The sequence below is a fragment of the Equus caballus genome, chromosome 20 (assembly GCF_041296265.1).
Source record: "Equus caballus isolate H_3958 breed thoroughbred chromosome 20, TB-T2T, whole genome shotgun sequence".
Classification (NCBI taxonomy): domain Eukaryota; kingdom Metazoa; phylum Chordata; class Mammalia; order Perissodactyla; family Equidae; genus Equus; species Equus caballus.
In genome coordinates this window covers 27,191,124-27,217,474 of record NC_091703.1, presented here as the reverse complement: position 1 = coordinate 27,217,474, position 26,351 = coordinate 27,191,124, and the positions used below count along the sequence as shown (strand labels likewise).

Genomic DNA, 26,351 nt, shown 5'->3' with positions numbered 1-26,351 from the left:
TTTTGTATCCTACAACTTTACTGTATTCGTTTATTATTTCTAAAGTTTTTTGGTGGATTCTTTAGGATTTTCTAGATATAAAATCATGTTATCTGCAAACAGTGACAGTTTCACTTCTTCCTTTCTAGTTTGGGTCCCTTTTATTTCTTGTTCTTGCCAGATTGTTCTGGCTAGGACTTAGAAAAGTGTGTTAAATAAGAGTGGTGAAAGTGGGCATCCTTGTCTGGCTCCTGTTGTTAGAGGGATAGCTTTCAGTTGTTCTCCACTGAGAATATTTTCAGTGGGTGTGTCATATATAGCCTGTATTTTGTTGAGGTATTTTCCTTCTATACCCATTTTATTCGGAGTTTTTATCATAAATGGATGCTCTATCTTGTCAATTGCTTTCTCTGCATTGATTGAGATAATCATGTGATTTTTATTCTTCATTTTGTTAATGTGGTGTATCACGTTGATTGATTTGCTGATGTAGAACCATCCCTGATTCTTTGGAAAATTATCCTGGATTATCTGGGTAGACTCAATCTAATCACAAGTTCTTAAAAGTGGAAGAAGGCAGAAGAGCCAAAGAGATTCAAGGGAGGAAGAACCTAGAGAGATTCAAATATCTAAGGGACTCAAGCTGCCATTGCTGCTTTGAAGATGGAGAAAGAGGGCCACAAAGAAGGTAGCAGCCTGGAGAAACTGGGAATAGCCCTCAGCTGACAGCCAGCAAGGAATGGCAACCTCAGTCCTACAACTGCAAGAAATTGAATTCTGCAAACAATCTGAATGAGCAAGTAAACAGATTCTTCCCTAGGGCTTCCAGAAAGGAACACAGCCTGCAGACACCTTAATTTTAGCCAAGTGAGACCCATGGTGGACTTCTGATCTACAGAAATGTAAGACAATAAATTTATGTTGTTTCATGTCCTGAAACTTGTGATAATTTATTATGGTAGCAATAGAAAACTAATACAATAAGGATTTGTGAAAATGTTGCAATGAAGTAAACTGTGAATCTGTGGGGAATAAAACCATGTGTGCTTAAAATCTAGAACATGCTCAGTTGAAGAGGGAAGATTATTAAGAAATTTTTTTGACAAATGTAACTTGACAACTATCTGCCGTGTAGAGTGGATACAGTAATGAACAATAATAGTGATCATAATGAAAAGTAGCCTTTCCCCAGTATCCATCAGTTGAAAGGAACTTCTGTTAACATAAATGAATGATCATGGGTGGAAATATCCCTTTCCTGTAGATGTATTCTACAGAGTGATAAAAAGACCACAGAAGTTCATCTAGCTTTCTTCTTCCTAAATTCTTACTTCACAGACAATTTTTAGTTATTAAGTTAGGCTTCCTAGAGATCTTCAAAGTTGCAGGATTGATTCTGGTTCCATGATCATGCATTACATTGACAGAGTGGGTACACGTGTGCCCATTATTAGTTAAGACTCTAGTCCCTTCACATTCTGTATGATGCAGTCCCTGTGAATTCATTCTCTGGATCACGTCATCCTACAGAGTCAATCCAATGAAGTGCTGGAACTATGTCTCTGACAATCAGTCTTGAAGTTACCAAGTGTGGTGTGGCCTCCATAGTCACCTACAGTGATCCTCACCCTGGGGTGCCCTGGGAAGGGAGCCTCAGGGCTGCACACAGTCCCTTCCCTACAGGGACAATGGGACTGGGAAGGAAAATAGGCTAGAGGGTGGGGGTGGTACAGTGGTTGAACCTCTGCCTGAAGCACAATTTTCTGTAGGAAGTATATAAGTACTTAACTTGGCCTGGCCTCAGTTTCCATATTCTTGAAATGAGATACCTCACAGGGTTGTTGTGAGGACTTTTATGAGTGAAATTCACTTAAAGCATTCAGCATAGCACCCAGTACGTCTTAAGTTATCTATAAACATTAGTTATTATTGTTCAAATTATAGCTGTCATCACTTGCTGAGTCACTAGTGGAAAGTTAATTCACTTTTTTGCACCACAATGTCCTTATCTATACAAGGAGATAATAAAGTGGTACCAAACTCAACTGTCATATTCAATAAGGGAATTAATATTAGTGAAGTGCTTCACACAGTGTGTGAATTTAGTAAATATTTTATTGTTGTGATGTGTTGCTGTTAAGGAGGAGGCCCTCAGCTCCAGGCTGGGCAGGGGGAAGCAAGGATGTTACTTTAGCCTGAGGGTTCTCATTCCCATCAGCAGACCCAGGGCCACTGGGGTCTCCAGGGAAAGGTCAGTAACAAGAGAATTCTGCATTCCTGTCAGTGCTGGACAAATGGTCAAGGCAGGGGCTCCAATGTACAAATTTGGAAAACAGGCCTCAGAGGCTCAGAGAAGGAGTTGTGTGGGAAGGTGTAGATATGCAATCCATCGGTGGCATTGTAGAATGAGACCTCACGGATGTTATAGTCCAGGAAAATACCCACTCTTTGAGGAAGGTTGGCAATTGTCAGGTTGGTCTGGGGATCAGTGAGAGCCCAACAGTCATTCCCATCAGAGAGAATGGTCCAGAATCCATTCTCAAGTGCCATTTTAACACTAGTTTTTCTCTTCACGTTCTCTCTACACACCCCGATATGCCAATCTTTCCTGTCCCCCACCTCCGCCTCCCAGAAATGTCTCCCTGACTTGAAGCTCTGCGGCCAAGTACACAGTAATGCCTATCAAATCTCTCAGGATTGTCCGGCAAGTTCCGTCATGCATCTGCCCGCTGCAGGCTCCTCTGGTCCTCAGAAACAAGCAGGACGGGGTTTGCTATGTCTGGATCCAGAATTGCATCAGCTGCAGAAAGTTTGTGGAGGGGCCGTGGAGTTATCCACTGTTCTCAGAACTCAGAGCCTCAGCCTTCAAGACCTGAGTCTGGCTGAGGAGGTCCGAGTCCAGAGCCTCTTGTTGCCTGCCTGCTCTGCATGTGACCCTCTCAGTAACACCCAAAGAAAGGCCCTGGAGTCTTATGTTCAGCACAGAAGTGTGCTAGGATCAGGGTTTACCTAACTGGACATCTCAAGCTGGCTCCTTTCTTCCATCTTTTTCCTATGTCCCTCCCCAAAATGACTGCTCACCTGTGCTTTATAATCGCATAGATTTATATTTCAATCCTTGCTCTACCACTCATGAACTGAGTGTCTGTTCCTTTTCTACAGTCTCTTTTTCCACAGACCCACACTATATAATAACTTTGAGCTTCAATTTCCGTATTTGAAAAATGAGGGTAAAAGTACCAATCTCTAGGGTAGAAAAAGACAACACATGTTTTACATGTAGCCCAGGGCCAGGCGTGGAGGAAGTGCCTGATGTTATAATAGCTCCATGCTTTTCTGTGCTAGAGGCCATGTTGGGGACTTTCTGTGCTCCCAGATGCACTCTCCACCTCTCTCTACCCTCTTCTGGGCCCCAGGATCTGTCCTCTATGGACAGCATCACTGGTCTCCCTTCCCTCTGGTTACCTGTTGAGTTTGGCCAATGGAAGTTACTAGCTGAAGATTGGAAGAAGAAAGAAGAAAGAAGCACAGCATTTATTTCTCCCACTTCCTCCCTGCCCGTGTCAGATGGTGATGCTCTAACAAAGGCGTGACTCCTCTCAGGCAGCCCTGTCCTTGAGCTATAGCTTCCTCTAGGCTCCAGGAACTGCTCGCTCTCCTTATTCCTTCAAGCCTAGAGATGGTGACATCTCCCCAGTATTCTGAGTCCTGGGGCACTTCACTTTCTCTTATTGGTTTCCCTTAACCGCAGTCCTGCCTGTGTGAAGTATTCCTTTTCTAAACCTTCTTCAACCACCCAATTTGAACACGCCACCTCTATCTTGTTGATCTTTGAACAATAAACATTCATTACTTCGTTAAGTCTTTACCTCAACCCTCACATAATAAGAGTTATGATCATCATTTAAAAATAAGGAAACTAAAGGCCAGTAACATTAAGTAACTTGGGCACACACAGTAGCAGGAGGTGGCATAAGAAGCTTGGGAAAAGTAAAGATTTTTATGCATTGCCTTTTTCATGGTCATTCCACAACCTCACACTCCCTGCAGGATTAGTTCACTCTGCCTCTCCTTCCCTCAGCCCTACCCTTTATGCCTCTTCCTTCACGTGAAGATCTGTGGAACCCCAGAACAATTCTCCCTGGTTCTCTGGGCTCTCCGTAGGAAATCTCCAGAGATGGGCACACCTTTGAGACAAAGACCTGAAGTCACTCGCTCAAACCTCTCCCAGCTATGGGGACTTTTTTTCCCAGAATCTCAAGAGTTGGAGAAGAGAAAGGGAATATGATCCCTCAGGTTGTTGTCCTAGGGAGCATACAGTGATTCACTCACCAGCTTGGAAGAGGGCCATCTTCCATTCTGAAAGGCAGGAGACACAGATAAGGAAAGTGCCTTATTTCTGTTCTTCCCCTCATCAGTTCCCCTTATGAAGCCTTTTCGCCCTTATTTTCTTCAGTCTCTTCCAGTGTCCAGATTCCTTCATCTACAGCTGTGCATGATCAGCCATACAACCTCTCAAAAATGGTGGACTTCCTTCCCTCCATCATGCTGGGACTGCAGGCATCATGGCCAGGCTTTGCTACGGTGTGGGAAAATGTGCCAGCAGGGTGATGGGTGGCTGAAAATTCCCAGATACTGTATCTGGAAGTTTCTCTCTGAGGCTCCAGAAAAGTAGGGTTGGTATCCCCCACAGAAAATGAGCCTCTGTGCTAGATCTAATTATTCCTACTGGGAATGTCAGTTGGTCACACAGCAGAGAAGAGATTTAAATCCTTAGTACACATGTTCCAGGAAACTCAGAGAACATCAGAGTCACTCACCATCGTAGTCCTGAGACTTCTCTCTACCTACAATGGAAGAAAGTTAGAGATGTCACCTGAAATAAGTCATTTCTGAGTCTTGTCCTTTCTCTTCTTTTGAACCCATCTAATCTTTCCTTTTGACCCTCACTCCCACTCTTCTTACCTTTTCCTTCTGCCTGTTCAACTCTCTCCTCTCCTTTCCTCCTTGATGTCAAGTCTGATAACATCAACTGCATGCTGATGATACCACAGGTATGATGTGAGTGCTTTCCCAGCTGAGACCCGGCAGATCTATTTGTATCTATCTATCCTCCCATACCTGGGCATAGGTGTCACTGTGTGTAGCCTGTCTGTGTATGTGTACTAGAATCCATCTGTCTCATGCTGTATTATGTTCTGCCCACTTCTGAAAAGAACTGGGCAACTTAATGAGGAAATTTCAATTACTATTTTTTTAAAAGCAAGTCTAATAAATCTATCACAACTGAGCCTTTGCGGCCACTCCTTTTTTTAAGTACACTTTTTGCTCTCCTTCTCAGATTTTTCATTCCCTTAAACCTTATATTATTTGTCTTCTTCTCAGAAGCCTACAGAGTATGGAAAGCAACTAGGAAGTTTCCAAGCATAGAGAAGGCAGTTCATCTAGGGAATTCCATCCTCCTCCTCCTCCTCCTTTCCTTTCAAGTGCATCCTGGATATTCCCTGGTACCTTACTGGGCTGGAAAGTCTGTGGGCCCCTAGTGGAGAGAGATTGAATACCCTTTTCTCCATTGAAAAAACATGACTCCTCATTTTTTCCCCTCAATCAGTCACCCTTCTTTCTTTCCCTTGGTAAAGGGACCCTGGACATTTCTCAGCCCCAGGCAGAGTTAGGGGTGAGGAAAGGGGCTGGGAAATATCCCAGCAGAGAGTCTTAGATGGAAATTTAGAGAAAATTTCAGAGCCACTCAGGCATGAGCCATAAACACATGGTCTATCTCTTAAGTCTGCAACAGAAGTAACGTGAAGAGTCATCAAGAAGCTCAATGCAGCAATACCGAGTCATGGGTGGGTCTCTGGGGGAATCAGAGCTTACGTAGTAGAAGCTGGAGGTACTCTGGAAAATAAGCGGGAAAACAATTTACTGTTAGGGGATGGAGCAGGGAGGACCTCTTGAAAATGAACCTCATTACTGACACAGTGTATGGGTGGGTGTTGGGGTGGGAAGGGGTGAGGTCCTTGGGCTCCCTCCCCTAAGTCAGGGCCATAGGTTCCCTCCCTGGTCAGATCCTTCTTGCACTTTGTTCCTGCTCGTTTTCTTCCTTCACTGTTTCTTTTTCCACTTAGTCTCTCTCTTTCTCCTTCTGCAGTCACCACAGGAAGTAACCAGCCCCTGCGAGAACCAGCAGCAACACAGGCAGGGTCGCAGCCAAGGCTGCTATCCAGGGCCTGGCCCTCCAGAAGAAGGGGTCTGCAATGGAATGGAGCTTTAGCCTCTCACCCCCAGGGCAGGGATCATGGAGCTCATCTCATGACCTTAAATAATCTCTCTCTTCCTAAAGTCTCAGGGAACTTTGGGTAAGACTTCGGTAAACTCTTCATATAACATAATACTATTACTTGTCTTGAACTGTCTGCTTCTCATATGTGACTAGGAGTTACTCGAGCATCAGAATCACATGTGTTTTCTAATACGTTACATTTACATGGTTCAAATATCAAAAAATTATGAAAAGTCATCTAAGTCTCCCATCCACCTACTCCTCCCTCCCCATTCATTAGTCTCTCATTAGTCAGCTTAGTGTGGTGGTTAAGAATATGAACTTTGGCGCTGGAGGTTTTCACTCAAATTCTGGCTCCTCCACTTGACTGGCAGTGTGATTAATTACTTAACCGCTCTGTTCCTGGTGTCCTAATATATAATACTGGTTAATAACAGTATTTCACTCATAATGTTAAAAGGATTCAATTAATGCTTGTAAGGTGCTGGACATATGGTGAGTGCTACAAACGTGTGTATTAAATTTTAAAAATAAAATATATTATTACGTTTTCTTGTTTACATCAAAGGTATCATTCTAGACAAAGTGCTCTGTATGTGGCTTTTTCTGTTCCTCTTTGAGATCCTGGCATATTAGTACAGAGAGAAGGTCTGTGTTTTCTTTCCCAGCTGTGCAATATTCCATTGCATTAAAGTTCCCCACTTGGGGACATTTGCATAGTTTCTAACTTTTTGTTATTATAATAACTACTATAAGAAATAAACTTTTACATGTGTCCTTTCATACAAATGCAAGTCTATCTGTCAGATAAATTCACAGAAGAGGGATTTTTGATCAATAAATAAGTTTGGAGAAATACTGCTATATTGCCCCAAGTGAAATTGTACCAATTTATACCAAAAATATACCGAATTATACCAACAAACATGTAAGAGAGACTGTCTCCCCACAATCCTGCCATCAAAATGTGTGATCTGTCACCTTGGTTTTGCTTTGTTTTATTTTGTTACCAATCTCACAAGTGGAAAATGTTTGAATACATGTTCCTCTATTGAGTGAGATGGGACATTATCTCATGTGTTATTTCCTTTTCTGTGAACTAATAGTTCAAGCCCTTTGCTCATTTTTCTACTGGGTTGTTTTGTATTTTAATGAGATTAGCTTTTTCTCTAAGATATGAATCGTTTTTATTTTTTTCCCATTTTCTCATTTGTCTTTGTTTAAGGGTCTGATCTTTACCATCTTCCCCCAATTCCCATTGCCTGTCACAGTTTCTTGTGTACAGGAAATAGTTAGTAAGTAGTTGTGACATAAAAAGCTTTATGGGGAAAAGAAACATCCCTGGAGTAAGAAGGTGGCTCTGGGTCCCTGCTCTGTGCCTTGCATTCACTACAGAGACCCAAGTCATCAGCAGAGAATCACACATCCTCATTCTTTCAATAGCCACAGCCCAGCACAGTATACCTGAGGCTAAGCAGGGTACTGACCTGCAATGGAAATCCTGTCTGTCTTTTCTTGCTTAAGGAGGGGATTTCTGATGATACAGGTCACCCTGTGCCCAGAGCTGCTTTTCACCAACACAGACGCTGCAACTGCATACAGGCCATCTCCATCTGTCTCCAAACGTACTGCCACAGCTTGCATATTCTCTCCCTTGGCATCTCTCCACTGTATTTGGGGCTGTGGATAACAGCCAGTGGACATGCACTCCAGATGGATCCCTTCATCTCCGTAACCCTTCATTTCCATGTGAGGATCAGAACCCAGCGCTGTGGAAGGATAAATGAGCCAGAATCCTTTAGAGCCTCCTCTATCCATGAGAATCTCAACATGAATCAGTGGCACACTCACCTTAGATAATTCAAGGGGCTTTCATGAAGGGGCTTTTTACAAAAGCATGGTGATGGTAAGGGGAAAACTACCTGGCAGGAAGCAATGCTCCAGGGCCAGGAACAGTGGAGCTGTTACCACTCACCCCTAAACCCAAAGGGAGACGGAGAAGAAGGCCTTTTGAAGACGTAAAAGGAAACGGTCACGTAGAGGGGGCTTTCTTGAGAGGAGTTGTGATCTTTGGGAAGGGAATGCAGCCAGCTAGAGGTGGTCTTGCTGAGAGAAATCCATGGGGATAGGTACCTAGGCCTCTCTCTTCTCTCTCCATCCTTCTCCTTCTGCTATGGCTGCCAAATGACCAAATCCAGCCAGAAGCCACAGAGCAAGAGAGTGCCCTGAGAAAGAGAAATGCAAATGCAACCCTTGACATCTGGACATCGGCCTGGTTTTGGTGTTCTGTTGAACATAAGCAATTTCATGGAACATCAACATCAGACAAGGGAACTTTGACCGGTCAAGATGAAAACAAGACCACTCAACAATTCTGTTTGAACACAGAGAAAAACATGAACACTGTCCACACAGTCATGACAAAACATTTCTCTATCCTGGCTATGAGTGACTGCTGCTCCTTGACGAATTACAGCTTTGGCCTCAATCTAGTCTTTCTCCTAGGTAAGACTCATTAAGACACCTACCCACAGAATCACACCCCCCACCTTCCCGATAGCATCCAATCCAGAGCAAAGTCCCACTTCTATAAACCCTCCCCCAACACCCCTAACCTAAGCCCAAATTCCATACCAAGTCTAATCTAACACCATCTTACTGAGACATCCAACTGTTCCCACATGGCATGTGTTCTCCTTCCTGGGAACAAGTAATAAACACAACTTGGTCAACTGCAGGTGTGCTCCTGGAGGCCTTTGGTTGGGCAGTATTGGCAGCCCAGATGCTGTTTTGCACAAGAGCCCCCCAGGCCCGCAGCAGCATGAAACCCGAGGAGCCACAGAAGTTATCTAGAACACAATTGATCCCAAACAACTGTGTGCCTTCACTGAGGAGATATTTTCTTATCTCTCCTATCCCCGACCTTCTCCTTCCCGCCTTAGACCCTGGGTCTAGCATGAGGTAGTTCTTTATTTGACATTACCGATTACAAGAGGGATTCTTCCCGGAGGAAAACCTGTGTCTTTCCCAAGGACCTCAGAGAAACAAAGTAGAAAGGTGGTGGAGGTAGATCCTAGTGACCAGCCAGGATGCTCTGAGGTGTATTCAGGAAATATGCTCAGAATCCTTCTTCTTTTGAACACTTTCCCTGCTGCAGCGAGGTTTAAGCCTCCACTGGTATACTCTGATTAATGCAAGACCCTCCTTTCTGGGTCCCCTGATTCCACCTGTGTCCTCAGTACATCAACTAGAGGGTTCTTTGAGTCACATCAAGCCACTCCTCTGCCCAGCAGCTTCCGGTGTCTCTCGTTTCACACAGAGTAGATGCTGAAGTCCTCACAAGGGTCAGCATGACCATCTAGGACCTGCACATCTCACTTCATCTCCCCTCTCTCCTCATCTGCTCCAGCCACACTGCCCTTCTTGCTGGTCTTTGAAAGGGACAGGACAGAGGACACAAGCCATGACTCTTCACTGCCTGAAACCCCCTTCCCTCAGATATCCACAAGGCTCACTCCCTCATCTCCTCCTATAAGTCATTCCTCTAAAGTCAGTTCCTCCATGAGACCTTCTCTGTCCACAAGATTATGGGAAACTGCTCCCATCCTCCTGAGCCTGCTCTCTTTTCCCCGTTGAATTTTCACCATCTAACATATCACGTGTTTACTGTCTCCACCAGCTCAAATGGAAGCTCCCCAAAGCAAGGATATTGGTCTGTTTTGTTTCTTGATGAGTAACAAGCCTGTACAACAGTGTATGGTTCAAATGGAACCCTCAGTAAGTATTTGTTGAATGAGTGAATGGATGAGGGGTGACATATTAACTCGCTAATACTCCCTAGCATTTTAAATAAGTTTAGGTGATCACATTTACTGGTTATTGTCCAACAGGAGGGGAAGTGGAGAGTTGTGAAGACAAGCATCTGCCTCTGTAATGACCTGCTCTTTTGTTCTGGCTTAAAGAGCAGAGCCTGGCTTCCTGTGCTCCCACTGGGACTTGCCTATATTAATGTCTTCATTCTTATTTTTCAGTAAAAAGCGGTTTCAAGGAGAAAGTACTTCCTGGACATGCATGTAAGAGTGTTACAACTCAGTGTACCTCAGTGCACTCTCTTCATAATTGTTTTTTGGGAGAGAAACAACGTGGGAAGGGAAATTATTTACTTCTTGTCTTCCTTTTCCCCAGGTGTTCATCAATGCTCCTTGGCAGGTGGCCTCTGGGTTCATCGGCAATGGATAAGTTCCTTGGTCTTAGTCTTTCCACTGATAGGGAAGTATCTTTTTGAGGCAGAGATGTAAGAGCTGGCTCTTACAAACAAGGGGCTAATATGCCAAGCCGGGAGCACATAGAAGCCTAACAAAGCTCATGCTTCTGTGAAGTTCTGAGGTTCTCTCCGCTCAGAGACAGGATCCCTGCAAAACCCCACTCCCTGCCCAGTGCTCCCAACTGTATCTTGGCTCAGAAAAGCACCTCCATCATCTTTTAGGTATAATCTGTGGCATCATAGTGAACCTTTGTGATAAGGGTAGTGTGAGGCCCTTACCAGGCGGCTAGGCTGGATTATAGCTGGAGTTCTAGCTTGGCTTTCACTCTAACCACCCCAGAGTTGGCTGTATCCCTAGACAGTGGAGAGCCTGAGAGCCGTCCTTAGTGGATTATTCTACAATAAGACTGAGATCTCCAGACCCAGCCACCTTCCTTCTCTTTTGGTCCTCTCCCATCATGTATTCCCTCCTTCTATGAAGATGTCAAGTAGAATAGGGTGCTAACAAATGACTTCAAGATTTGTACATCTGAAGAGCAACACTGAAGACTACTTTAATCCCCAACATACATCTATCACCAGGTTCAAATCATGTCCCCATCAGACTCTGGTTAAGATCTAGGCAGACTCCCTGGTGGAGGCTCTGAATTCAGTCAGAGTCTGCACCCACCACTTCTTAATAACAAGACTAGTGAATGGGAGAGATAGGAATAAGACCAGGTCTCTCCCATCTTTTCATTCATTCATTCAACAGATATTTACTGAGCACACACTATGTGCCAGGCCCACTATGTCTTAGGGATAGAAACAAAAAGATGGTGGAAAATAGGTAATGGCTCTATGATTCACAAGATGTGCGATCTCAGCCACGTGACAAAATCTATTTGAACTTCAGTCACTCATGAAACAATGTGAAACATGAACTTTGGAACGTGCATAATTGGCCCAGAAGTTCCACTCCAGACATCTGGTCCAGCAAAGCAATTGCACAGGTCCAGAGAGAAGCATGTGTGAGGATGACACTGCAGCATATTTTTAAAAGTGAAAAGTAAAAGCCCTGGCTTTTACCCATTACCCCTCCTTACCCCTGATTTTTATCACTTTTCCCCACTTACTCCTTAAAATTCAGATCTGAAGATCACAGTCCACAGAATGAAGGTAGTTGATAGTTCTGCATTATAGTTAACACGCTGCTCTGGAAGAAAGGGTAAAGAAAGAAAGGATTCTCACTCTGAGAAACAGTAACAGAGTCCCTCTTCGGGGGAATTAGATTTTGATTGGCTCATAGGGGTGTTTCTCATCAGTTGCTGGGCAGACACCAGTGGGGTTAGAGTGAAAAATGAACCTATATTGGATTGTACACAATGACAAAAATTTACAACCTTAATTTCCACACTGTTTGTGTGTCTCTATGTTTACTTATGTGAATGATGCATGTGTATGTTTGTGTATAATCAGTACTTCATTTTATACACTTGTTGTGTATCTTTTATATTACAATAGATTTATCAGCAGAACTAAGCAGAAAAATTACAAGATTTTAATGTGTGAAGAAAGAAAGTTGTACGTTAATTAAAATGTTTCTGTGGCCATTTGCTGACATCTGTATGCATGTAGGTGGGCACATAGAGGAGATCTTCTACAACAGAGCCAAATGGAAGCACAAATGGAAAGAAAACCAGATCCACTCTATCTTTTTATCGCCTCTGAAACTCCAGTCTCAGATCCATGACCAAATCATCTAATTTTCAGCTTTCCAGAGGCAGTGCCGCCAGTCGCTGATGGGCATGTCTTAATGGTTTTCAGGATATTCTTGTTTAGAGTGTTGCTGAGCAGTTTCCTTCACTCTTTGTGCCTTATTTCAGCTATATTTGTATTTTCACTTGTGTTTGTTTCTACTCTGCCCGCAGGATTCTGTATTCTCTGAGTTTAGACTCCAGATAGGCTGTCTATGCTGTTTCCATAGGTGTCTTTGGGACAAATTGGTCCTACCTATAGCCTAGGGCCTCCCAAGACATTTTATCTGTGTCTCAAGACTGTTATTAAACTTCCTAGGGCTTTAATGTGACCTTGGCTGATGGAATTTGATTATATTCCAGCTGTTTGAATTTAGGCTCTGTGGTAGACTGGCTTGTTGCTTGTGCAATATCTACTCCCTGCTTCTACTTAGTAATCAAACCCAGTTTTGGGGGTCCTGCCTTGTGTCCATCACCCTCATGGATAGGAGAGACCAAGGGGCTAAGCTTGGGCCAATGATTTGTAGGTGGAAGTTGTTGGGTTGTGTTTCTCAAGGGAGGTCCATAATCTCCCTACTTCCTCCTTCCTTTTGCCTAGAACATGGTCCTTTAAGCTGGAGTGCAGCAACCATCTGGTGACCATGAGGCAACCCTGAGAATGAAAGCTACATGCCGAGATGACAGAGAATAAAGACAGAAGGAGGCTGGGGCATGAGTGCATCTCGGAGCTGCCAGACCAGCTCCTGACTGCTGCCCTCTGTGTTTTACGTGAAAAGAAAACAACCCGTGTTTTGTTGAAGCCAGTGGTATTTCTGATGTCTGTTACCAGCAAAAAAATACAATTATTCCCTCCCTACCCTCAACTATCAACAGTTTATCATGAAACTTTTCAAACATAGAGCAAAGTTAAAAGCCTTTTTCAATGAACACCAAATACCCCTACTATCTAGATTTTACGGTGACTATTTTCCTATACTTGCTTTATTATAATCAATCCTTCCGTTCATTCCCCATCAATTCTTATTTATTTATTTCACTCATTTATTTGGTGACTTCTAAAGTAACTTTCAAACATCAGTGCAGTTTACCCTCACTGCTTCAGCACACCTATGACCTAGAACACAGTTCTGAAATGTTGAGGCAACAATGCTGTGTTTGAAACACAAATGTAGGAGTATCTTTCAGTTATATGTTCTAAAGTGATCAGTGGAGTATTTTTATCGAGGGATGTTTAGCTCCTAAATGCCTACCCAGCCCCCAAAATATTGACAAACTGGCCCCAGGTACCTGCCCCTCCTAGTAAGAGTCAGGCTCCCTCCAGGAGGCTGTGTGAGCAGGAGGCTCCAGGACTGCCTCTCAGGAACAGCTTGAGACGGGGACAAGCACTGCCTCAGGGCCCTTCTGTCCATTCCCTGGCATCTGCTGAGAGAAGTGCTCTCTTCTCCACTGAAACCACAAGAAGGGAATCAATGTTCTGGAGGACCTGTAGGATGTAGGGCCCTAAAAATCACTCAAAGAAGAGCAGGCATAAAATCACTTGTGAAGAAAGTTGAGGAGATGCATGGGGTTGAGTTCAGAGACAAAATAAAATAGGAGAATGGGAATTACATTATGGTGGGATGAGACAGTAAAAATGAAATCATATGTCACAGTCTGCCCTGCTGGTCATCAGGCCGAGATAACAGACATGCTTGATGAAGACAACTACATAGTTAACCGAAATAATATTTCTCCCAATGTCATGCTGCAGCTGCAAAGGGGCAAAAAACCCCTTTCTCTGAGTGCTTCCTGCTTTCTTACTCACTGAGAAACTTCCTGTTAAAGATTCACAGCCTATTTTCTTTTGCATGTGGCTATCCAGTTTTCCCAGCACCATTTATCGAAGACTTTCCTTTCTCCATTGTATGTTCTTGGCTCCCTTGTCAAAAATTCACTGTCCACAGATGTGTGGGTTTGTTCCTGGGCTCTTGATTCTTTTCCATTGATCTACATGTTTGTTTTTGTGCCAGTACCACATTGTTTTGATTACTATAGTTTTGTAGTGTATTTTGAAATCAGCGAGTGTGATACCTCCAGCTTTGTTCTTTTTCTCAGGATTCCTTTGGCTATTCAAGGTCTTTTGTTGTTCCATATAAATTTTAGTATTCTTTGTTCTATTTCTGTGAAAAATGTTGTTGGAAGTTTGATAGGGATTGCATTGCATCTGTAGATTGCTTTAGGAATTATGGACATTTTAACTAAGTTAATTCTTCCAATCCAAGAGCATGGAATGTCTTTTCACATCTTTGTGTCTTCTTCAATTTCTTTCAACAATGTTTCACAGTTTTTGGTGTATAGATTGTTCACTTCTTTGGTTAAGTTTATTCCAAAGTATTTTAGTATTTTTGTTGCAATTGTAAGTGGGATTGTATTCTTAATTTCTCCTTCTGGTAATTTGTTGCTAGTGTGTAGAAATGCAACTGATTTTTGTAGTTTGATTTTGTATCCTGCACCTTGACTGTATTCATTTATTATTTCTAAAAGTTTTTTAGTGGATTCTTTAGGGTTTTCTATATGTAAAATCATATCAGCTGCAAATAGTGACAGTTTCACTTTTTCTTTTACATTTTGAATCCCTTTTATTTCTTTTTCTTGCCTTATTGCTCTTGCTAGGACTTCCAATACTTTGTTAAGTAAGAGTGGTGACAGTGGGCATCCTTGTCTGGTTCCTGTTCTTCAAGGGATAACCTTCAGTTTTTCTCCAATGAGAATGATATTAGCTGTAGGGTTTTCATATATGACCTTTATTATGTTGAGATATTTTCATTCTATCCCCATTTCATTTAGAGTTTTTATCGTAAATGGATGCTGTATCTTGTCAAATGCTTTCTTTGCATCTATTGAGATGATCATGTGACTCTTATTCTTCATTTTGTTAATGTGGTGTATCACATTGATTAATTTGAGGATGTTGAACCATCCCTGCATCCCTGAAATAAATCTCACTTGATCATGTTGTATGATCTTTCTAATGTATTGTTGTATTCAATTTGCTAGTATTTTGCTGAGGATTTTTGCATTAATGTTCATCAATGATATTGACCTGTAATTTTCTTTTTTTGTGTTGTCCTTGTCTGGTTTTGGTATAAGGATAATATTGGCTTATAGAATGAGTTAGGAAGTCTCCCCTCCTCTTCAATTTTTTGGAAGAGTTTGAGAAGGATATGTATTAATTCTTTGAACGTTTAATAGAATTCACCAGAGAAGCCATCTGGCCCTGGACTGTTATTTTTGGGGAGATTTTTGATTACTGTTTCAATCTCCTTACTGGTGATTGCTGTGTTCAAATTCTCCTCTTCTTCTTTATTCAGGTTTGGAAGGTTGAATGATTCTAAGAATTCGTCCATTTCTTCTAGATTACCCAATTTACTGGAGTATAGCTTTTCATAGTATTCTCTTGTAATCCTTTGTATTTCTGAGGTGTCCATTGTAATTTCTCCTCTTTAATTTCTGATTTTATTTACTTGAGCCTTCTGTCTTTTTTTCTTGGTGAGTCTAGCTAAAGGTTTATCAATTTTGTTTATCTTTTCAAAAAACTGGCTTTTGGTTTCATTGATTTTTTTCTGTTGTTTTTTCATCTCCATTTCATTTATTTCTGCTCTGATTTTTATTATTTCCTTCCTTCTGCTGATTTGGGGATTTGTTTGTTCTTCTTTCTCCAGTTCCTTTAGGTGCACTGTTAGATTGTTTTTTTTAGGACTTTTCCTTGTTTGTTGAGGTAGGCCTGAATAGCTATAAACTTCCCTCTTAGAACCACTTTTGCTGTACCCAATAGATTTTGGCATGTTGTATTTTCATTCTCATTTGTTTCCAGGTATTTTTTTATTTCTCCTTTGAGTTCTTCGTTGTCCCAGTCATTGTTCGGTAGCTTTCCTGTAATCACATTTTTGTAGCTTTTCTGATTTTCTTCTTGTAGTTGATTTCTCATTTCATACCTTTGTGGTCAGAAAAGATGCTTAGTATTATTTGATCTTCTGAAATTTATTGAGACTTGTTTTGTGGCCTAATTTGAGATCAGTCCTTGAGAATGTTCCATGAGCATTCAAAAAGGATGTGTATTCTGTGATTTTTGGATGGAATGTTCTATATATCTACTAAGTCCATCTGATCTAACATGTCATTTCTGGCCAATGTTTCCTTATTGATCTTTTGTTTGGATGATCTATCCATTGGTGTAAGTGGAATGTTAAAGCCCCCTACTATTATTGTATTACTGTCTATTTCCGTTTTTATGGCTGTTAATAATTGCTGTATATATTTAGGTGCTTCTATGTTGGGTGCATAGGTATCTACAGGTGTTCTATTCTCTTGTTGGATTGTTCATTTTATCATTATGTAGTGTCCGTCTTTGTCTCTTGTTACAGTTTTTGTTTTAAAGTCTATTTTCTCTGATCTAAGTGTTGCTACCCCAGCTTTCTTTTCTTTGCCATTTGCAAGGAGTATCTTTTCCCAGTCGTTCTCTTTCATTTTGTTAGTGTCTTTAGGTCTGAAGTGTGTCTCTTGTATGCAGCATATATATGGGTCGTCTTTTTAAATCCAGTCAGCCCCCCATGCCTTTTATTGGAGCATTTAGTCCTTTGACATTTAAAGTAACTATTGATAAATATGTATTTATTGCCACTTTTGTTACTTTTTGTCTGGATTTTTTTAAGTTCTCTGTTCCTTTCTTCTCTTGCTCTCTTCACTTGTGGTTTGATGGTTTTCTTTAGTAATATGTTTGATTTCCATTCTCTTATTTATTTATTTATTTATTATAAGTTTTTGGTTTGGAATTACCATGAGGTTCATATATAATATTCTACATATATAGCAATCTATATTGAGTTGATAGTCTCTTTAGTTTGACTTCTTTCTAAAAGCTCTACTTTTTTACTCTCCTCCATATTTTATGTTTTTGAAATCATATCTAATCTCTTATTTTGTGTATGTGTATCCATTACCATTTTATCATTGAAATAGGTAATTTTAGTACTCTTCTCTTTTAACCTTCATATTGTCTTCATAGGTCATTGATCTGCTACCTTTGCTGTATTTTTGCCTTTAACAGTGATTTTATTGCCTGTTTTTTTCTTTTTGATAATTTTCTTCTTCCTGTTTACGGTCTTCTCTTTCCCACTTAAATAAGTCCCTTCAGCAGTTCTTGTAGGACTGGTTTCTTGGTGATAAACTCCTTTAATTTTTGCTTGTCTGGAAAACTCTTTATCTCTCCTTCCATCTGAATGATAACCTTGCTGGGTGGAGTATTCTTGTTTGCAGGGTTTTTCCTTTCAGTACTTTAAATATGTCATGCCACTCTCTTCTAGCCTGTAGAATTTTGGCTGAGAAGTCTGCTAGTAGCCTTATGGACTTTCCTTTGTGTGTCACTTGTTGCCTTTGTCTTGCAGCTTTTAGGATTCTCTCTTTATTTTTAATTTTGGACATTTTAATTATAATGTGTCTTGGTGTGTACCTCCTTGGGTTTATCTTGTTTGGTGCTCTCTGTGCTTCCTGTGCTTGGATGTCTGTTTCTTTCCTTAGGTTAGGAAAGATTTCTGTTATTATTTCTTCAAATGAATTCCTTTTGTCTCTCTCCTCTTTCTGGGACGCCTATGATACAAATGTTAGTGCACTCGATATTGTCCCAGAGTTCCCTTAGACTGTCCCTGTTCTTTTAAATTCTTTTTTCTTTTATCTGTTCAGCTTGGGTGAATTCCTCTGATCTTTCATCCAGCTCACTGATCCATTCTTCTGTATCATCTACTCTGCTATTCAGTCCCTCTAGTGAATTTTTCATAACCTGCATTGTATTCTTCATTTCTGATTGGTTCCTTTTTATATTTTCCAGTTCTTTGTTGATATTCTCACTGTGTTCATTCAGTATTCTCCCAAGATCAGTGAGCATTCTTATGGCTTTTTGTCTGAACTCTTTGCCAGGTAGATTGCTTATTTCTGTTTCATTTAGTTCTTTTTCTAGGGTTTTGTCCTGTTCCCTTGCTTGTAATGTATTCCTTTGCCTACTCATTATGCCTCTTTCTCTGTGCTTATATCTATGTATTAAGCGAGTCAGCTATGTCTCCTAATGTTGGAGAAGTGGCCTTATGTAAGAGATGCTTTTTGAAGCTCAGCAGTGTGCTTCCCTCTCATCACCAATTCAAATGTTCCAGGATTGACCCCTGTGTGGGCTGCTTTTCCCTTCTGCTGCATCAGGATTGCTTTTACTGCAGGTATCCAGGGAGTCTAGGCTTTTCCTCCCTGGCCAGCTGGTTGTAAAGTGAATTTTGGGAGCCCCAACACGGTTGCCTGCAAGGTCTAATAGCACAATTCTGTTGCCTTTTGTCTGTTAAGTGAGTAGACCCCCAGTTTGGCTGGTTGCTGGCTCAGGGGCTTACAATTGCTGTAGGCCTCAGGCTTGCAAGGCTCCTTGTCAGCTTTCTTAGTATTTCAGCTATGAGGGGCTGGCCCCAGGTACAGGAGCACCCAATGGTTCAGGCTTTGGAAGGTGGGCTGATCCCCTTTGTGGCTGTTTGTGAAGTACAGGTTTTCTGCCACTGATAAGCCCTATCCACCACAGGTCCACACACACTGTCAACACAGTCCTGGCCCATGCACTCTTCCTGACCCTCTGGAACATACCCAGTCACCCCACTGCAGATGCCCTTACACTCTCCATAAATGCCTCCCACAGTTCACCTGCACCTCACGCAGGTGTGTCTGCCCCCTAGGGGTAGACACACTCTCCTACCTGCAGAGGATCAAGGCATCTAGTCTATGCAGGCCAACAAGTAGCCTGAGGGCTTGCTGTTGGGTGGGGCCAGTCCTTAGGGTGATCTGCCTACCCTGGCTGAGCTGGATTAAATCTGCACTCTAGTGAGTGGGGCAGACCCTGGGCTAACAGGCTAGGGGATGAACTCCAGAGTCATGTGCCAGCATCTGTGTCAGCACACCTGAACCAAGTCACAACAATGGCTGCCACCAATGTTCTAGTCTCTGGAGAGGTCTCACTTCTTATGGAGATGCACCCAGACCATCTTACCAACAGCCTACCAGGTGATTCTCTTTTCGCCAAAGGACTATGCACCTTTCTTTCTGGTGATTTTAGGTTGCTTTCTGAGGTGGGTGAATTTGTGCCTGGGCTCTTTAAGAGCTGATTTTTTTTGAGCTTATGCCCTACAGCTTTTCTGTGGGTATTTCCCATTATAGTTAACAGCCAGTGAAGCCAGATAATATAAGACTTGTCTCAGTGATGCTGAGTTTGAAGTATGCTCATTGTGGTAACATGTGCCCACTCAGGTCTCCACTCTTCCAGGGAGGGCTGCTTACCTTAGGGTGGCTCCCTCCCAGCTGGCTATGAAGCTCTGCAGCTCCTGAAGGTGGATTTTTTTTCTCTCCAGAAGGAATTTCTGCCTCTTCTCCCTCACTCAGGACTGTCTCTTATTGTGGGGATCTTTTGATGCAGTTTTTAATTCTCTCTCTGGGGTAATTTTTCCAAGAATAGTTGTAACCTGGTTGTGTTTGTGGGAGGAGGTGAGTTCAGAGTCTTCCTATGCCATGATCTTGATGAGCTCTCTTCCCTCTGTATTGATCTATTTTTACTTTTGTTGTCTTTGATTTTGGTGTCAAATCCAAAATATCATCCCCAAGACAGATGTCAATGAGCTTACCCACTATGTTTTCTTCTAGGTGTTTTATGGTTTCAGGTCTTATGTTCATGTTTTTAATTCATTTTGAGTTAGTTTTTGTGTACAGTGTAAGACAGTGGTCCGGTTTCATTCTTTTGCATATGGCTGCCCAGTGAACTTGTGTTTTTTAAGTGAAATCCAACAGAACAACAGAGTATCTTTATGAGAAAAGGGTGATTGTCCAATATGCATGCCTATATTCCTTTCCACTCCATTCACATAAAGCATTTATGATGCCCCATGAGCACAGATTTCCAGTGGACTCACATTCTTGTGAATTCAGCGAAACTCAGGGTGTGTTACAGGGTAAACCAGTTACATTTTCAGCTGAGTAAATGGGGGTGCTGACTGTCCTTGAGGTCATGCTTCCCTTTAGAACCAAACCTTGCTTCAAATGCAAAAAATGTCATGTTCTAAGAAACAGAATCCTGTCATATCCTTTCTTGTGTTACTCCCCTGTATTTGAAGACAATTTATGATAAAAATGATGACACAGAAGGTGCTAAACACAGAAAACCAGAAATACACATGTGCACATGTGCACAAGCACACAGAGCATACACAATCCCATAACTAAAGGAAACACAATTGAAACATTTTCCTACTAGTGTCCCACCATCCACGCAGATGCTCAAGTCAAAACCCATAAGTCACCCTTGCTTCCATTCTCTCAATCCCAGCATCTAATCCATCAGCAGGTCCTATCTCCAAATAGCTGCCGAATCTGTTACATTCTGCAACTCCATGGTTACCACCATGGTCCAGACCTGCATCATCATCTCTTGCATTGACAAATGCAATTCTTTCCTAATTATCTCCCTCCTCCACACTTGCACCCACCCCAGGTACCCACCACATGACAGATACACCATGTGCCCACCAAACGACAGACATTGCCTGTATCCACCAAACTATGGTTTCACTTTCAATCTCTAATGCCATACATATTGACAGACAGAATCCAAATTAGCAAAGCTCTTCGGGGTCCTCCATAATTTTTATGTGTCTAAAGACTGAGAAGCTGGAAACTGCTGCCCTCCCCACCAAACCCTACTCTTGCGATCCACTTGGTCAGTATTCACCTGCTCAGATGGGACCTTAAACCTTAGATCGTACTCAGTAACTGAGTACTGACTCCTGTTCACTGCAGGGACACCTGAGCTGGGTCAGATCCAGATGTCTTCTTAATAACTTCATCCTTCTTCATCCCAGTTCTAGGCCTGGGGAGCTTAATGTGTGGTCTGGAAATCTTGGGCATGGGTTGGAAATGGACCATCAACGCCTGGGACCCCTTAGCTGTAATGGTGGGGAATAACTATTCCTACAGCCTTGGCCCCCTTTCACTTCTCTGGTCCTTTATCCTTTACCTCTGACCTCTATTTGTGGTTTCCCCCTCCCCTCTTACATCCTAGTGTGTCCTGTTTTCCTCATGTCCACAGTGTCTAACATCAACTTGAGTATCAGGCTGAATGTGTCACTCTGATGTTAAAGTAGCAGGTTTTCTCCTTGTCACTTTCTCACACTTTCTTCTTGGTTGGGAGCCATGTGGCAGCACCAGTTGCCCTGAGACTGGACGCTGCCCCATGGATACAAGCAAATCAGTTACTAATGCAACAACCTAATGAGGGAGAGATGGGGCTGGGGCCTGAAGAGGGTGTCAAGGTGGCCTCTGGAGTAGGTTCTCTTCTATGACCAGGGGGAAGAAGGGCCCATTTCTCTTCATGGGGTGCTGTGCTGTGGTATTAGAGATGGTTGGAGCTTCTCTACTTGGATCTGAGATGAAGGAATTGATCCTGGTGGCTGTGTTGGGCCCCTGCCCTGCGAAGGATCAGGCCACCCTCTAGCACCATGACTACCTGGGCCCCTGTGATCCCTGGGCAGATGAAGAGGGGGCTGTCGTCAGAACCCAGCCTGAACAAGAGTCTCAGGGGTCCAGAGAAGGGCAAATGTGCCCAGGTCTATATGTGCAATCTATTTCTCATTTTATAGAAGGACAGCTCTCCAGCTTCGTAGTCTAGGAAGATGCCCACCTAGAGAAGTTACACTGTCAGGGGGAGAATCTTCTCGGGAGAGGACAGGGCCTGGTACTGGTTTCCAATCATCTCCAAGCTCCAGAAGCCATCTGAGGAACCAGTAGGGCCTCCCCTTTCTTCTCAACACTGTCTCTACCAACCTGCACAGCCCACACCAGCACAGTTTGACCTCCACATCCCAGTAATGTCTCCCTGAGAAGAAGCTCTCCAGGCCCAGGACACAAGGCTGACAGTTGAATCTCTCTGGATTGTCAGGCATGCTCTGACTGGAGGGCCCTCTCTCTCACTTCTCTGGTCTTCTGACAGGAAGAGCAAAGGATAAGTGGTGTCTGAGTCCAGGACCACATCAGCTGCAGAGGAAGATTCAGGTTTAGGTCTGGGGTCTCACGAGACTGTGCCATTCCTGATACCCAGAGAGGTCCCAGAAAGCTGGTAGGAGATCACTCATGTGGCGGCCTTTTCCGCGAAGGAGCTTTGGTCCCAGAACTCAGGCAGATCACAGACTGTGAATGACTGAGGCTGCACCTGTATCTCTTGAGGGACAGGAGCGTTGCCTCAGGTAGAGGATAATTGGAGCTTTAGGAAATGTAGAAAGTTTAGCAAATGAGGTAGAATTAATAGCTCCCACATTCTCTCAACATTCTCAGATCTGCCTCCTTTTCTAATCAAGACGTATAATTTCTGGGACTCTCTGTAGTTAGAAACTTTCCCACCTGGCTTAAACCAGCAAAGACATCCTATCCGTCTCCTTGTAAAGCAATTTAAGGCCAATTTCTCCCTACACAGGTACCTGGGGGGTAAACTGTCCCTTCATTGGTCCTCTGTGTTCCACCAGTTTAACCAGGTGATAACTTTTTAAAATGACTAACAAGGGCACGCTTCAAAGAGTAAAAATGGAGGATAATGTCCCCAAAAGTCAAGCTGCTGCCTGAGAATTGTGTATGGCAAGAGGCAGGGGGAGCTATTTCCATCCAGTTTTGCTTTAACAACATGGGTCTGAGTCTGCAGCTGTGACCTCTCTGGATATAGGAAATGCTTCAGACCCTGACATTCTGCAGACTCTCCCATCTGCAGTCATTATTACTTAGTCAATCTACGTTTCCATTGTGTTAAAATGACTTTCTCCTTTTTCCAAGTTGATAGTCTGCTGTGACAATTTTTAAATTCAAACAAGGAAGGAGGAAAGGTCCCAGTGCCATAGTGTCTGGTGAAGCCTGGATTCTTTGGTGCTTTTGAGCAGAAGGTGACAAATCATAAAATGCAAAGTGCTCCTCAGGACCAGAGAAGTGGATTCCCTGCTCTCCCACTTGCCCACCTCCCCTCCCCTCACAGGCTACACACAGAACATCAGTGTTCTCTTGGAGCAGGCGGCATTTCTGGCACCTGTCTGTGCACCCACGAGACAGGCTTGGGGAAGCTTATTGCCTTTCTCACACGTGGCTCTTCAACTGTGCAGTCTATACCATCTTCCAGGTTATAAATAACTAAGCCAGTATTGTTTTGCTTTCAATTAATCCAGGATCCACAGAGCAACAACTGCTAAAATGTAACCTATGGGAATGTCCACTCTGTATGGTAGACCTCTGTAATCATGGATTAAATTTTTCCAAAATAAAACTGTGGTGGGAGCTAAGCCATAGAATTGATTAAGAACTCTGGGAATTCCCTCACAGGGGAGCTGAGATCTAGCATTTGGTGGGACACCAACAGTGAACTGACCCCAGCCCTCTGCTTCCCCTCCAACAGCCTTAGGCCCTGTTGTTCATCTCCTCTAATGTGTCCTGTTGGCTGGCTGGCTAGTGGAGAGAAACCTCAGGAAATGAGAGAATGTCAGAGGGGCTCATCAGCATGAAGAGGGTTCTTCTCCATCCTGCAATGGGACAGACAGAGATGTGAGTTTCATGAGATGGCTAACCAAGCAGAAGACAAATTGTGCCTGGAGTAGTTCAGGAAACACTAAACTTACACAATTCCTCTTGAAGTTGCTTTGAAAAAATAAACAGAAACAACTGAATGTCCTACATATAGGAACTAAGAGAATTTGAGTTGGTGTTAAATGGTTGACTGGCTCTTTCTATAAACACTCCTTGCCCAGCGAATTGTGAAAATACCAGAAGTGATATAAGATCTGGGGCTGGAGATTATCAGAACTGATTTAGGTTTGCTTTTGTTCAACAATACAGTGCTCCATGTAGCCAGGTGAATGGATGCAACATTTGCAGAATGGAAGAAAGCAAGCTCTGAGGATTAATTCCTAGGACGTGAGAGTTCCAAGCCCTTGTTGTTGCCTCTATTCGCTTCCTCTTTCTGTTTCCCAGGCTTCTAGCTGTCAGAGCTGTGGCCTTTGGGTGACAGTGACTGCCTTTTTCACATTGACGTGAACCTACTCTTTTGACATGGCCGTGCACATATTCCTTTACCTTTTATGTGACATTCTTTCTCTTTTTTACATATTGTTTCCACACGTCCTTATGTGCAATTTCTCTCTCTTCATTTTCAATCTCTTTTTCCCTTAAGTGAATCTCTTATTGCTGTGGAGTTTCTTGATAAGACAGATGCTCCCAATGCTGAGGAGGAGCAAAGTAGGCATAATGACAGCCAGGGCCACCATCCAGGGAGATTTGCTAAAAAGAAGAGATTCTGAAAAGGGAACCAGAAAAGGTCCATTTAGTGAGAAAAAGGAGACCTGGGATGAGGGCTCCCCTCAGGACTCACATCTAAAGAGCTCCCCAGATCCCTACCCTCCTGGCTTCTCTCTGAGAAACCCCAGATAGAGAAAGAGTCACCCCGCAGTGAGTGCCAGGGATGGGAGCCCAGGAGACAAAAAACAGAAGCACCTGGAGTCACCATGAGACGGACCAGGGTGAAGAAAAGCTAACCAGCCATGCTGGATCACCACGGCCACCACCCTGGGACAAGCCCACCATCTCTTCTTGTCTGTAATATCACAATACCCTCCTCCTGCTTCTGCCCACACCCTCTACAGTCTATCTTCAGCACAGCAGCCTAAGTGAGATCATGTTATTCCTTTTCTCAAAACCCTGCAGTGTTTTCTAACTCACTCACACTAAAACCAAAGTCCGTCTGTGGCCTACATTGCCCCATATGGTGTGGACCCATTGCCTCTCTGAATTCATGTCCTCCAACTCTCCCTACACTCAATCCATTCCAGATACATCTGCCTCTTGGGGGTTCCTTGAAACTGCCAGACACGTTCCTGCTTCAGGCCTTTGCATATGCTGTTCCTGCTACCTGGCTTGCCCAGTCCTCGAATATCTGCACAGCTCATGTCTCGCTTGCCAACAGCCACCTTTCCCATGAAGTCTTCCCTGACCTTCCCATTTACATTACAACTTCCCCACACCCTAGCAATCAATATCACCTCCACGATTAATTTTTCTACAGTACTTATCACCATCTGATAAAATCCACAGTTTGATTAATGATTTCACTGCTTGTTTTAATTACTTCATTTATTGCTCTCTGCTGCTGTAGAATGTGAGCCCCATGAGGGCAGGGATCTTCATGTATTTTCTTCTGTGATTCATCTTTGCTTTGTGGAACAGTGCTTTGAACATATGTGATGCTTATTGAATGAATTTATGGATATCTGTAGATGGAGAATTTCCCTGCTTTGTCGTTTGGGAATCCCACAGGCAGGAAGCAAGGACTTCATCAGGCAGCACCTCTAGGTATAGATAGACATCCATCCATATCACTCTCCATGCTTTATGACTGTTCTAAATGTTTAGAAATCTCTGCAGGTTCATGCGTCTTTCCTTCCTCAGAAAAAATAAATTGCTGCACGATAAAAACCACCACCACAACAACAAAAAAACCCAATCAAATTTACCCTCAGAGAAGAGGCTCCTAATCAAGTGTTTTGAGACTATTTGATTTTCCTCTTGTGACAAGAGAAGAGACTTCAGCTCAATTGCAGCCTCCAGTCCTTCAGGACCCAGAATCCTTCCATCAAACACCCCTACCTCCCAATCCCCACTCCAGCCTCCAATCTGTCTGTTGAGGATCCTGCCTCCACACAATGAGCCTCCAGAGGGCAGGGAACTAACCTGGAATGAAAATCACAGTTTCCTTCTTCTGGCCAGGTAGGGTGTTATTGATGGAGCAGGACACATTCCTCACAGAGTGGTCCCTGATGCTCACAGCCATGGAGACCCTGAAGAGGCTGTCTGTGTCCACAGTGTAAGCCTCCTCCAGGGCAGGCACGACCTCTGCCCAGGGGTCCCTCTGTTCTGCTTGGGGCTCTGGCTACCACCCTACAGATGTGCACTCCAGCCAGATGCCCCCATCCTCAAGGAGCTTCATTTCAATGAGGGGCTTAGAGCTTAGGCCTGAGGA

At 43.1% G+C, this 26,351-nt stretch overlaps 2 pseudogenes; both read right to left on the bottom strand.

Annotated features, from left to right (window-relative positions):
• Positions 1-1,796: 1,796 nt before the first annotated feature.
• On the bottom strand, positions 1,797-5,017 carry LOC106782282 (butyrophilin subfamily 3 member A3-like; annotated as a pseudogene).
• A 16,705-nt stretch (positions 5,018-21,722) lies between these two features.
• On the bottom strand, positions 21,723-26,351 carry LOC138919380 (butyrophilin subfamily 2 member A2-like; annotated as a pseudogene).